General features: G+C 38.7%; 1 non-coding gene across 1 annotated transcript; it reads right to left on the bottom strand.

The window, feature by feature from the left end:
• Positions 1–12484: 12484 nt before the first annotated feature.
• On the bottom strand, positions 12485–12591 carry LOC114391350. The gene has a single exon (XR_003662140.1). It is a non-coding gene; the product is annotated as a small nucleolar RNA R71 (small nucleolar RNA).
• Between the last annotated feature and the right edge of the window lie 517 nt (positions 12592–13108).

Genomic DNA, 13108 nt, shown 5'->3' on the forward strand with positions numbered 1-13108 from the left:
CCAGATTGGGGGCAAGAATTTGAGTTGATGTGTGATGTGAGTGACTATGCCGTAGGTGCAGTGCTTGGACAATGGAAGGGAACAAATTTTCAGGCTATATACTACGCTAGCAAGGTTCTAAATGATGCACAAGTGAACTATGCTACCACAGAAAAAGAAATGCTGGCAATTGTCTATGAACTTGAAAAGTTCGGATCTTATTTGGCAGGCTCAAGAGTTATCATCTACACCGATCATGCAGCTATTAAATATTTGCTCAACAAGGTTGATTCCAAACCCAGATTGATAAGATGGATCTTGCTATTGCAAGAATTTGATTTGGTGATTCGGGATAAAAAGGGATCGAAAAACGTTGTAGCTGACCATTTGTCTAGATTGGTGAATGAGGAAGTCACATCGAAAGAAGCTGAAGTGAGAGATGAATTCCCTGATGAATCATTATTCTTGGTGAGTGAGAGACCTTGGTTTGCCGATATGGCCAACTTCAAAGCTGCAGGAATCATCCCAAAGTGATGCAATCCTACCCCCCAGGGGTATTGGATAGAAGACTCCAAGAGGCTTAGGCTAGAGCTACTAAAGAAGGCCTTAGGGTTCTCATGAACCTTAGGGTAGATTTTTGAGCCCATGGGTCAAGGTTGGATCCACTCTTCTTTGTAAATATTAGAATAGTTTTTTTTTCCTTCTTTTGGGCCTTGTATTTTGGCCATTCTAGTAGTATAGGGTTTTAGCCTTGTATTTCAGGGCATTTTGAGTAGTCTTTGTAGTAGGGACTGTTTTTTGTATTTTCATGTATTTTGTCATGGAGGTGAGCTTAGCTATTATAGGGGTGTGTAGCTAAGCTTTAGCTTCTCTAGCTTCTCAAGGAAGTTTTCTCAAAGAAGCTTCTCAAGGAAGTTTTCTCAAGGAAGCTTCTCAAGGAAGCTACCTAGTCTATAAATAGAAGCATGCGTAACACTTGTTGTAACTTTGATGAATGAGAGTCTTGTGAGACACAACTCAAAGTTCAACTTCTCTCCCTTTTTCTTCCTTCAATTTCGTGCTCCCCCCCCTCTCTCTTTCTCTCCCTCTTTCTTTTCCTCCATAGAAGCATCCTCTCCAAGCTTTTTATCCAAGGCTCATCTTGGTGGTGAAGCTCTTTCTTCCATGGCTTATTCCCTTGTGCCAAAGCTAGAGGTTTGTTGAATAATCCCCTCCACCTTTCATTTCATATTTTTCCTTGAAAAATATCCTTTCCAAGGTGGAGGGGATGATGCAATCCTACCGCCCAAGGGTATTGGATAGAAGACTCCAAGAGGCTTAGGCTAGAGCTACTAAAGAAGGCCCTAGGGTTCTCATGAACCTTAGGGTAGATTTTTGAGCCCATGGGTCAAGGTTGGATCCACTCTTCTTTGTAAATATTAGAATAGGTTTTTTTTCCTTCTTTTGGGCCTTGTATTTTTGCCATTCTAGTAGTATAGGGTTTTAGCCTTGTATTTCAGGGCATTTTGAGTAGTCTTTGTAGTAGGGACTTTTTTTGTATTTTCATGTATTTTGTCATGGAGGTGAGCTTAGCTATTATAGGGGTGTGTAGCTAAGCTCTAGCTTCTCTAGCTTCTCAAGGAAGTTTTCTCAAAGAAGCTTCTCAAGGAAGTTTTCTCAAGAAAGCTTCTCAAGGAAGCTACCTAGTCTATAAATAGAAGCATGTGTAACACTTGTTATAACTTTAATGAACGAGAGTCTTGTGAGACACAACTCAAAGTTCAACTTCTCTCCCTTTTTCTTCCTTCAATTTCGTGCTCCCCCCTCTCTCTTTCTCTCCCTCTTTCTTTTCCACCATTGAAGCATCCTCTCCAAGCTTCTTATCCAAGGCTCATCTTGGTGGTGAAGCTCCTTCTTCCATGGCTTATTCCCTTGTGGATGGCTCCTCCTCTCTCCTCTTCTCCTTTGTCTTCCGCTGCATCTCCATGGTGGAAAATCACCATTAAAAGACCTCATTGAAGCTCAAAGATCCAGCCTCCATAGAAGCTCCACAAGCAAGCTTCCATCACAAAGGACTTCACTTGGCAGCAGAGAAAGAAATTCCTACATGATGCTCGATTCTATATATGGGATGATCCACACTTGCTCAAGATAGAAGCTGACAATCTCCTACGAAGATGTGTGACACAAGAAGAGGCCAAGAACATATTATGGCATTGCCAAAATTCTCCATGTGATGGTCATTATGGTAGAGATAGGACGGCGGTCAAGGTTTTGCAATCTTGATTCTTTTGGCCCACACTTTTCAAAGATGCTCATCAGCATGTGCCTCTACAGAATATTACGGAGGTTGAGGTGTTCGATTGCTGGGGATTGATTTTGTAGGTCCTTTCCCTTCTTCTTTTGGCAATGAATATATACTAGTGGTTGTTGACTATGTCTCTAAATAGGTTGAAGTAGTGGCTACCCCGCATAATGATGCCAAGACTGTGGTAAAGTTTCTGAAGAAGAACATTTTCTCAAGATTTGAGGTGCCCAGAATTCTGATTAGCGATGGAGGCACACACTTTTGCAACAATAAGCTACAGAAGGTGTTGAAGCAATATAATGTGACACACAAAGTAACATCACCTTATCACCTCCAGACCAATGGGCAAGTAGAAGTATCGAACAAGGAATTGAAAAAGATTTTGGAGAAGACTGTAGCTTCTACTAGAAAGGACTAGTCTATTAAATTAGATGATGCTTTATGGGGGTACAGAACAAAATTCAAGACGCCGATAGGATTATCTCCATTTCAGATGGTGTACGACAAGTCTTGTCACTTACTAGTGGAGATGGAATATAAAGCATACTAGGCCTTGAAGTTTTTGAACTTTGATGAAGCCGCATCCAGAGAGTAAAGGAGGCTGTAGCTTTTGGAGTTGGAAGAGATGAGATTAACTGCTTATGAATCTTCAAAGTTGTACAAAGAAAGGGTCAAAAAGTATCATGACAAAAAGCTGCTCAAGAAGGACTTTCAGCCAGGACAACAGGTGTTGCTTTTCAACTAAAGACTTAAATTGTTCCCTGGAAAGCTTAAATCGAAATGGTCTGGACCATTTACCATCAAGAAATTCCGACCATATGGAGCAATGGAGCTTTGTGATCCTCAATCTAAAGATCCTGACAGGACATGGGTAGTGAATGGACAAAGGTTGAAGCAATATCATGATGGAGCTATGGAAAGATTGAACATTGTTCTACACTTCAAACCAGAATAACAAGATAATGTGTCAAGCTAGTGACATTAAAAAAGCGCTTACTGGGAGGCAACCCAGCTTTCCTTTCCCTTTTCTCTTTTTCATTCTTATCTTTTGCATGTAGTTAGGGTAGTTGCTTGTGATGGTGATTAACTTTTTCAGATTGTTTAGTAGTGAACAAGGGGGTTTTTAAGCCTAGGTGAAGAGATGGACAGAAAAGACTTAGAAATTTTTTTCAGTTGTCCATCTGCTAAGCGCAACCCTTGCGCTAAGTGCCATGTCTTCACGCGCTAAGCCTGAGCTTGCTCGTGCTAAGCGCTTAGACCCCTGACTAGTTGGCTGAATAGTTTAGCTAAGCCTGAGCTTGCTCGCGCTAAGCCTAGAAAGTCCTTCAGATTCATTTTGTGTGTTTATTTCTATATGGTATGAGATGAAATGCAAAGGTTAGGACTTGTGTTAGTTGTTTATAATGGAATGAGCCTAAACACTTGAGCTTGAGTGAAACAATGACTATGAGGCTTTGGTTGATGATCCTTCCTTGATATCTGTCATTCTCACTAGCTTATTTCAGTTGTGACTCTAAAGCATATGTTCCTATCTTTGAAGAGTTGCATGTTTGTGAAAAGCAAATGATTGAAACATTCCATGATATTCATTTCATATGATTGAATTTTTCTGTGAAACAAACACCATTTTGATTGACCACTGTATTTTGTCACCTGAGGACAAATGAACTGTTCTTTCTTTGCTTGAGGACAAGCAAAACTATAAATTTGGGGGAGTTTGTTAGTCGTCTTATACGACTAACTTTTGTATAGAAAACATTTTCCAAAACTTGTATAGTTTCCCCAATTTATAGTTATTTTGTAGGGATTTGTAAATAAATTTTGTTTTATTGTTATAGTTGTCTCTAGAGTATCTCCCATGTGATTTAATGATAAAATTTGCACAAATTAAGGTCAAAAGAGGCTAAAATCTTAAGGTGCTAAAGGGAGCAGTGGCGCTCAGCTCACCATTTGGGCTCAGCACACATCCAACGCTAAGTGCAGCTTCAGCGCGCTTAGCGCGACAGAAGAATCTAGCAGAGCATCAATATTAAGGCCGCGTGCTAAGCGCAAGATCCACTCACAAAGCGCGACGGTTGTCTTTAGCCAGGCTCAGTGCATGATTGGCGCCAAGCCCAAATACACTAACTCGCGCTAAGCGTGACGTCATGGATTCAGAGCCTATTTAAAGCCTGTCTTGTGCAGAATTAAGGTACACAATTTTTTAGAATTCTAGAGCAAGTACACCACAATGCTAATTTCGAGATAGAAGCTCTAGAGGTAGCAAGAGGAGCAACTTTGCAGAGAAGCCTAGGGTCCTTCAATTGGAGATAGATTAGTGCATTGTAGAGTGATTGTGAGATGTTGAGAAGAGGAGGAGGGATCCCTCTTCCTATGTAAGGAACAATTATTTTGTACTCTCAATCTTATTTGTGTTAGGGTTTTTCTGTAATGGCTGGCTAAACACCTTTGTTGGGGATTTCTAAGGAACAACTGATGTAATTATTTTAATATCTAATTAATTGTGTTTTATGTGTTCAATGTTTCTTTCAATGCTTAATTTTTGCATGCTCTTGGTCTGATCATCCATTTGTGTGTACAGTTAGGTGACTTTAGCATTGGGAAATGTACTATTGCCTTAGAACTTGATAGAAGCAGGACTGAATAACCACATTACCAGGGATGGATTGTGGGGTTTTGGTTTTCTGAATATGTTGTGATGATAATGCTGTTTAAGTTAAGCCTAGTCTTACAAGAGGGACCTACGGACGAAGCTTAGGTTAAATTAGTCTAAACTTACGAGGGATCGAGGTTTAGTATTTTAGGCTACAACATAGAACACAAAAGCATGATTGATTAGAGAAATATCTTTATATGCATCAGCTTGTTTGTTAGAAAGACCCAACGCTTTTTACCTATTACTGTCAATTGTTACTTACTTGCATTTACTATTTTTACCATAGTAGTTATTTATGTATTAACCATCCATTATCAATGTTGCTCCAACAATGCCTTACTTCTGAATAAAACTTTGTCTAATAAGCAAGTTCCCTGAGTTCGATACTCAGATCACTCTGTTCTAATTTTAAATACTTGACGACCCGGTGCACTTTCCAGCGAATTGGATTTCCCTTGAACATATTTGTATAAAGGAAAATTGGACCAAAAAGTAACTGTAGGGGAAATCCATCATGGGGTCTGGGGTGACAATAAGTCAATACTATGGAAGGGCTTCACATGGCTCTAGCAGCTCCTCCACATCTGTCAGCCAACAACAATTGGCTGACATAATTGGCATCCTTAAGGAAGAGTGGAGGAATGAGATTATAGGAAACCTTAAGGAACAAATGAAGAATGAGATATAAGAAGAAAACAATCGGTGTCTAGAAAGAACAAGAGTTGAAGGAGGCCATCAAGATTGAGTTTTCCCAAAGGGGATCGTAGTACACATCATTGGTTGAGCCAAATATACAGGTATTAGGTGCACGTGTGAGCACAAAGGGGAGTAACGCTGAAATTGCAATCAACCCAGCAGGGGAAGAAGATGGTGCTCATGTGATGCCGAGTATGGAGTTGTATGTGCAAGGTCATAATTGTACACACCTGGTGGCCTTGGGAAAAATATACGATGGGGGGGGTCTACCATACACAACGTGGCTTATGCAGATGATGTGGTTAGGGTCAGTGTTGAAAAAATTTATGACGATGACGCTCAAGTTCCGTTCTTGATGTCCGAAATTCAGTATGTCAGGCAAGTCGTTGACACATTCATTACATGACCTACACATCTTGTGAAACTTGTATCACATTAGGTAATCGTTAGTTTTTTTGCAAATGTATTAAGACAATCGCAAACTGATATAAAGTAGTTACTAACAATACTTTAATTGTTTTTTCATTAACCATACAGGATTCACATATTAGTGAAAAGAAATTGGCTGAAGCTGCTGCTGACGATGATCCCTTGCGTGGCCTGATTAAAGCCCTATATGATATTTATGAGAAGCCTATTGAGCTATTGTGGGATAGGACTAAATTTGGGGTTCCAATTGTGGATGCATCATTCTTCTTAATTTATACTGATGTAAATGAAATAATAGCAGGTGAAAAATGTTTGAAGATAATTATACTGCAGTTGTGGATGATGTAAGTAAATTCAATATCATTCAATAATAATTGATATTCGTTATGATAGACATCATTTTGATTTTCCATTTTAAATGTTGAAAATTGGTTTATGGACAAGTGAAGCTCAAGCTTGGGTCATGGTTCAGTTTATGGATTCCTTGAGCCTTAGTCCATACACAATGCAAAGGATAAACATGTTGAATGTCAACATTACATTGAAATATGGGTTAAGGAATCCCAAAGAGAGATCTACCCAGGAGCTTACTTGAATTAGTGAGTAAAAATTATGAAATGCATGTTAAGAATGTTTGTGTTATACGTAGCTAATTGTTGTCGAATTCAGGGCCCATTGGCAGCTAGTTGTGTTGTGTCCTACGAAGGACATTGTTGTCTGGTTTTGTTCGTCGCGTAAGAAGCCTGATATTCATATCAAAGCTGCAATTAACAAGTAAAGTTTTATATTGTAACTTATTTGATATATCTTAAATGTGCAAAGATAAAATGTTTTGTCATCGTATATACGTTAATTTTTTGTTTAAAGCAGTGGAATGAAGACATTGAAGACTACTTTGGACGGTAAAATAGATCAACCTGCATCTTAGTGGATTGAAGTAAAGGTTAGTCATATAATGAATATGATATTCAGACTGCTCATGTTTTCTAACTTCATAATTGTTACATTTAATTCTTTTTCATATTGAATGTAGAGTCATGTTCAAAGTGGAGGCTATGAGTGTGGTTATTATGTCATGCATTGGATGTAGAACATAGTAACCGAGGGATTGAAGAATGATTGAACCATGGTATATTTTGTTTTCGAATAAAATTATTAAACAATTGACTATCACTTTTTAATCACTTTACATGCCACTCACTAATTTGTATATTTTATAATTTGTAGTGGTTTGGTGATGGGATGCCATTAGACATCGAGACCATCACAACAATTCGCAAGAAATGGGCAACATATTTTATAAAACTTAAAAAAATCTTATGTAGAAAGCTTTAGATTTCATTGGAAGAACCACTATGTTGTATTGGATGTTTACTTTAAACATTACAAACAAGTTTGTAATATATAGACAATTATTAGAGAATAAATATACAAATTTGTTTATTTCGTTATGTCTACACCAATGGCCTTGGACAATGCATTGTATTCACAATGGGATGCAACCCATACAAGATTACTATTTTGTGTTCGACAAAAATGGATATTTTGCAGGTCATTGTGAAGCTGAGGATGTCTATATTGCAGATACTACTTAAGGTTGTGACTTAACATAGGACTAGTCTTTGTTGTGTTGTGAAGTTACCCATTTTGCAGGTCATTGTCAAGGACAGGATTTGGATAGTGCTGATGATAGCCCAATTCACATCAGCCAACTTAAGGTTGATGTAATCCTACCCCTCAAGGGCATTGAATAGAAGACTCCAAGAAGATTGGGCCAAAGATGCAAGAGAAGACCCTAGGGTTCTCATGAGCCTTAGGGTAGATTTCAGGGCCATGGGCTAAGTATGAGCCCTCTATTCTTTGTACATATTAGATTAGGATTTCATTATTTTTGGGCCTTATATTTAGGGCTCCATAATGTAGGTAGGGTACCCTAGAAATGTAGGATTTTTCAGCCCTTGTATTTTAGGGCACCTAAACTAGTTTTTGTATTAGGGGTAGTTTTGTAATTTCACATGCATTAAGTGAATATTTGATGTGTGTGTTGATAAATAAATTTAATTGAATTGGGAGAAGCCCAATCCAATTAAATTTTAGAGGGGGAGGTGAGAATTTGCTTACTACACCCCATTGCCACATCATATAGTCACACTTTGTGCATGTCCTTCATGCTTTACAGGCCTCATGACACCTAAGCACACTTAGTGGAGAATCTTGGACTTGATCTTCGATTAGTGGGCTGAATTATAGCTAAATATCACTAATCATAATTAGTGAAATTTTGACTCCAAAATTTGGCTCCACAAATTCAAGTGAAATTTGAATAGAATTTCAAATTTCCCTCCAATTTTGTGTGACACTTAGGCTATAAATGGAGGTCATGTGTGTGCATTTTTCAACTTTGATCATTTGAGAATTACACTTCAAAGTTCAGACCTCATTTGAGGCACAAAATTTTGTGCTCCTTATCTCCCTCTCCCTCCATTCATCTTCTCCTACCTTCAAGCTCTTATCCATGGCTTCCTATGGTGGTGAGCTTCTTCTTGGCTCATCTTCTCCTTGAAGTGGCATCTCCAATCATCTTTCTTCCTTCTTCATTCCGCTGCCATTAAACTTCAAGAAGCAAAGGACTCCGTTGATGAAGAAGATCCAAGGCCTACAAGTTCTACATGGAGCTACGTCAAAGGTTCTACAAATACCCTCATCAATGTTCATCTTAAGTTTTTTATCAATTATGTTTATTTCCAATGTTGAAGTAAACCATTTATGATTTTGTTGTTGATTGCAGATTCCTGGTGTTGCTGAGGCATCCATCAGAAATCTACCTCCATCGACCATTGGTGATGCTAGCATCTTTAATGCTAAGGCTTTATTAGATGCTAACAAGGGCAATCCCATGGAAGGAATTGTTGAGCAAACTCGTGATGGCAGTACCCTACGTGTCTATTTCCTCCCAGAGTTTCAGTTTGTCCAAGTTTTTCTTGCTAGAATTTAGGTATATATCATAAATGTTGTTTCTATTTCTACCCTTTCCTAAGCATGCAAATAATTGTTTTCCTTTAAATTAGGCCCCACAAATGGGAAGGAGAGTTGTACCTGAAAGTGTTGCTGAACCAGAGGTTATAGCTAATGCAACTAATGGAGATGTTACTGGGGAACCTCAAGCCCTACTAACATCTGCCCAAAGACTTGTAGCCCCTGCATCTGTTGAAACTGCTACTGATCCTTTAGCACCTGAAGCTAAATTTTTCACTAAGATTAGAGTATTGAACCAAGATTTAGGTAAGCTGCTTTTGTAACTTATTTTGCTTGTTTCCTTTATGCGTGTATTGTAAACACCAAGTGGGCATGTAGGTTCGGATTATCTTGGAAGGTGTTGATAAGTACAACAATTTGATTGGGTGAGTGTATTATCCTGATGGTGACTCAGCAAAAGACTTAGCATTAGAGCTTATGGAAAATGTAAGTGCTTCACTTGTGCAGTGATATTATTGTGGTTTAGTTTGTTTTAACAATTTTCATGTTGGACTTCTAATATTTCCTGCAATAGTTTGCCACTTTTTCATGACCACATTGGCTTATGTGAGCAACAAACTTTTAGCCATTTGAAACTTAATTTGAGGGGGTGTCCATTATTAGGATCTATCTGTGATTGACATATATGCGATGAACATGATACGAAATGTATTGAAACTTCAAAAGAGTATTTTATTAACTATATACCAACTATGCATTTGACATGGAAAAATTGTGCTTACCATTCGCACAGACTTATGTGTTCATAGGAATGAGTGGCTGATGTGCCATCATTTTCTTCTATTTTCTAAACCCTTTTTGCACCATTTTAATTATTGATTGGTCTTAATTGTCAATTAATTAGGCAGTTTTATTATTTGGGCTCATTTAGCTAATTTGATGTTTTTAATCTAATTTCAGGAATTAATGAAACATTGGGCTTAATCCGGATTTTGGTTGTGGACTTGAAGAGGGCAAATAAAGCAGCGCTTATCTTAGTTAATTTCAAATTAGGAAATTTCGCAATTTTATTTTATGTTGTTCAGTGTTTATTTCGTTTTGGGGCCAGAGTATTGTAATAGGGCCCAGTGACTTTGAGTGACTCTTTTTAAATAGATGCCTTGGGATTCGTGCAGGGCATTCTATTCTGTTATGCTATCCATTATTCAGAGCTTTGTTTTAGGGTTTTTCGTTTTTCTGTTTTGCTGCTTCTGAGTTCGTAATGCAATTTTACGTTTTCTGCTTCTAATTACAATTTCGTTCTTGCTTCTTCTTTTACTCTCATTTACGTTTCTGTTCCATTTTACATTTCTGTTCGTTTACGTTTCTGTTCATTTACGTTTCCGTTCATTTACGTTTCTGCTTCATGTTTCAATTGCGTTTTCTGTTTGAATCCATGGAAGGCTAGATTTTCTGGTGTTGTTTCCTTTTGAGGACGAAGCCCAACTCTCTTTGAGGTTTCGCTTGTAATGTGGTTTCCTGGCAGTTTTCCCTTCACCAGTTATCCCAATTTCGTGAATATTAATCAGTGCACGCTTCGTGTTCGATTAATTGCCTCTGAGCCTAACTTGCGTTCATGCTTAATGGACGAAGGGCTAACTGGTGTATGTGGTGCCTAATCACGTATTGAAAACCCTAAGTTGATTTTCGCTTAGTAAATTGAAATAGGGTTGGATTAAGTGGTTGACTGTTAGGGACGAATTCTCCATAACCCAGGATAAGAGAGTGGCTTCTGAATCAGAGGAAACAACCCGTTTTTAATATTAGTAGTTTCGTATTCCATTTTATTTGTTCTGCTCTTTAATTACCAAACAACCAAACCCCCCCCCCCCCCATCGTTACTGTTACTGCAAGCATATTATGAACATTTGGCTTGTCACTGCTCGTTGGGAAACGACCTAGGATCACTTCCTAGTTACTGCATTTTCATGTTTATTTGATTCGGGTACGGCCTCGATCAAATTTGGCGCCGTTGCCGGGGAGCAGTGTCCAAAGGTTCATAATAGCTAGCTAGTGTTGTGTGTTTAATCCTTTCGTGTTTTAATTGTTAGTATTGTGTTAGTATGTGTGTTAGTGTTGATTAGTGTCTTGGTATTTTGTTTAATGTGTGTTCTGTTTCAGTTTTACCATTAAGCGTTTCCCCTGTTTCAGTCTTGGGTGTTTTGCTGTGAATATTGTGCTTGAAAACAGAGTAGTAGTAGAAATCAGCTTGCGGAAAAACAGAGTAGTAGTAGAAATCAGCTACAGACGGATTTTAGCGACCACCCATGCTGAATTATTTGGGATTTTTTGTTTTAGTAGCTAGGGTTGTTATTTTTGGCTGAATTTTTTTGTGGTAACTTCTTTTAATCCATATTTTGTGGGAAAAATAGCTAGAGCCTTTAGTTTGGTCAGATTTGGAAGTTCCAAAAAACTAGCAAATTTTGTGTTTGTCAAAACTTCAAACGGCCATAACTTTTGCTCTGGTTATCAGAATCGCAATTATTATATATGCATTTGGGGTAGAAAAAAATTTCCTACGCCGTGGCAGCCATCCATAGGCCGGCTGAGGTCTCCATCGTCCAAAAAAAGCGATTCTGTCAAAAGTTTTTTATTTTTCAAGTTTTATTCACTTATTTTTCTTAACCTACCAATTTTAGCTTTCATAGTTAGACTTTGAATTTTCGTCTGAAATTTTTTGTGCTATCTTCTCATCATTTTATAAGGTTGCTCACAAAATTTCAAGTCATTTGGATATCATTTGAGGGTAGCTGTAGTTCAAACCTACACCTTTATTTACATGACAAGGCAACTAGTTGTGTGCATGTTGAATGTAGTGTATGACTAGAGGCAATCCATCTGACTTACAACCCTTTGATCCTGAGATAGATAGGACATTTCATAGATTAGTTAGGCATCATTTTATACCTTTTGATCATTCTGAGCATTCCATAACTGGTGAATCTATGCATTCTGTTATTGGTGATTTTGAACATCCTGATCTTGAGCATTATAATTTTGAGCATTCTGATTCTGAGCATTCTGATTTTGCACATTCTGAGAACATGGCACAACCTCCACCTCGTGAGAGGACTCTAAGGGAAATGGCTGCACCTGATTTCACCTATGAAAGCTTGTGCATCCAATACCCTGATGAGGATGTCCCATATGTTCTTAAAACTGGACTGATTCATTTGCTTCCAAAGTTTCATGGCCTTGCAGGTGAAGACCCGCACAAACATTTGAAAGAATTTCACATTGTCTGCTCCACCATGAAACCCCCAGATGTCCAAGAGGATCACATATTTCTGAAGGCTTTTCCCCACTCATTAGAGGGAGTGGCAAAGGACTGGCTGTATTACCTTGCTCCAAGGTCCATCACGAGCTGGGATGACCTTAAGAGAGTATTCTTAGAAAAATTTTTCCCTGCTTCCAGGACCACAGCCATCAGGAAGGATATCTCAGGTATTAGACAACTCAGTGGAGAGAGCCTGTATGAGTACTGGGAGAGATTTAAGAAACTATGTGCCAGTTGCCCCCACCATCAGATTTCAGAACAGCTTCTTCTCCAATACTTTTATGAAGGACTCAGTAATATGGAGAGAAGTATGATAGATGCTGCCAGTGGTGGAGCCCTTGGAGACATGACTCCTGCTGAAGCCAGAAATTTAATTGAGAAGATGGCCTCCAACTCCCAGCAGTTTAGTGCCAGAAATGATGCCATAGTCATTAGAGGAGTGCATGAGGTAGCTACAAACCCATCTGCATCATCTGAAACTAAGAAGCTTGAAGGCAAACTGGATGCGTTGGTCAACTTGGTAACCCAGCTGGCCTTGAATCAGAAATCTGTACCTGTCGCAAGGGTTTGCGGTTTGTGCTCCTCTGCTGACCACCATACAGACCTTTGCCCTTCCATGCAGCAACCTGGAGCAATTGAGCAGCCTGAAGCTTATGCTGCAAATATTTACAATAGACCTCCTCAACCTCAGCAGCAAAATCAACCACAGCAGAACAATTGTGACCTTTCCAGCAACAGATACAACCCTGGATGGAGGAATCACCCTAAC

This window comes from Glycine soja, chromosome 16 (assembly GCF_004193775.1).
Source record: "Glycine soja cultivar W05 chromosome 16, ASM419377v2, whole genome shotgun sequence".
NCBI classification, from domain to species: domain Eukaryota; kingdom Viridiplantae; phylum Streptophyta; class Magnoliopsida; order Fabales; family Fabaceae; genus Glycine; species Glycine soja.